This window comes from Gracilinanus agilis, unplaced genomic scaffold (genome assembly GCF_016433145.1).
Source record: "Gracilinanus agilis isolate LMUSP501 unplaced genomic scaffold, AgileGrace unplaced_scaffold61150, whole genome shotgun sequence".
NCBI classification, from domain to species: Eukaryota; Metazoa; Chordata; class Mammalia; order Didelphimorphia; family Didelphidae; genus Gracilinanus; species Gracilinanus agilis.
In genome coordinates this window covers 1-1,542 of record NW_025396446.1, presented here as the reverse complement: position 1 = coordinate 1,542, position 1,542 = coordinate 1, and the positions used below count along the sequence as shown (strand labels likewise).

Here is a 1,542-nt window from a genome sequence, read left to right as displayed (position 1 = left end):
CTCTGATGAGAGACCTTATGAATGCAAGGAATGTGGAAAGACATTCAGTCAGAACTCCAAACTTGCTGTACATCAGAGAATCCACACTGGAGAGAAACCTTATGAATGCAACCAATGTGGAAAGGCATTCCGTCAGAGCTCCAGTCTTGCTAAACATCAGAGAATCCACACTGGGGAGAAACCTTATGAATGCAACCAGTGTGGAAAGGCATTCCGTCAGAGCTCCAATCTTGCTTACCATCAGAGAATTCACACTGGGGAGAAACCTTATGAATGCAACCAATGTGGAAAGGCATTCAGTCGGAGTGAGTATCTTGTTCTACATCAGAGAATGCACACTGGTGAGAAGCCTTATGAATGTAACCAATGTGGAAAGGCATTCAGTATGAGCTCCCATCTTGCTGTTCATCAGAGAATTCACACTGAGGAGAAACCTTATGAATGCAAGGAATGTGGAAAGACATTCAGTCGGAATGAGTATCTTGTTCTACATCAGAGAATCCACACTGGGGAGAAACCTTATGAATGTAAGCAATGTGGAAAGGCATTCCGTCAGAGCTCCAATCTTGCTTACCATCAGAGAACGCACACTGGGGAGAAACCTTATGAATGTAACCAGTGTGGAAAGACATTCAGTATGAGCTCCAGTCTTGCCGTACATCAGAGAACACACACTGGGGAGAAACCTTATGAATGCAACCAATGTGGAAAGACATTCACAGTGTACTCCACTCTTGTTCTGCATCAGAGAATCCACACTGGAGAGAAACCTCATGAATGCTACCAATGTGGAAAGACATTCAGTCGGAGTAACTATCTTGCTGTACATCAGAGAATCCACACTGGAGAGAAACCTTATGAATGCAACCAGTGTGGAAAGACATTCAGTAGGAGTAACTATCTTGCTGTACATCAGAGAATCCACACTGGAGAGAAACCTTATGAATGCAACCAATGTGGAAAGGCATTCGGTATGAGCTCCCATCTTGCTGTTCATCAGAGAATTCACACTGGGGAGAAACCTTATGAATGCAACCAGTGTGGAAAGACATTCAGTCGAAGTAACTATCTTGCTGTACATCAGAGAATCCATACTGGGGAGAAACCTTATGAATGCAACCAATGTGGAAAGACATTCAGTATGAGCTCCAGTCATGCTTACCATCAGAGAACGCACACTGGGGAGAAACCTTATGAATGTAACCAGTGTGGAAAAACATTCAGTATGAGCTCCAGTCTTGCCATACATCAGAGAATCCACACTGGGGAGAAACCTTATCAATGCAATCAATGTGGAAAGACATTCAGTCAGAGCTTCGGTCTTGCCATACATCAGAGAATCCACACTGGGGAGAAACCTTATGAATGCAACCAATGTGGAAAGACATTCAGTATGAGCTCTAGTCTTGCTTACCATCAGAGAACACATACCGGGGAGAAACCTTATGTATGTAATCAGTGTGGAAAAGCATTCAGTGTGAGCTCCAGTCTTACAGTACATCAGAGAATCCACACTGGGGAGAAACCTTATGATTGCAAACA

At 43.6% G+C, this 1,542-nt stretch overlaps 1 pseudogene; it reads left to right on the top strand.

Moving 5' to 3' along the window:
- The first annotated feature begins 17 nt into the window (after positions 1-17).
- LOC123256577 lies at positions 18-1,334 on the top strand (annotated as a pseudogene).
- Positions 1,335-1,542: the final 208 nt, after the last annotated feature.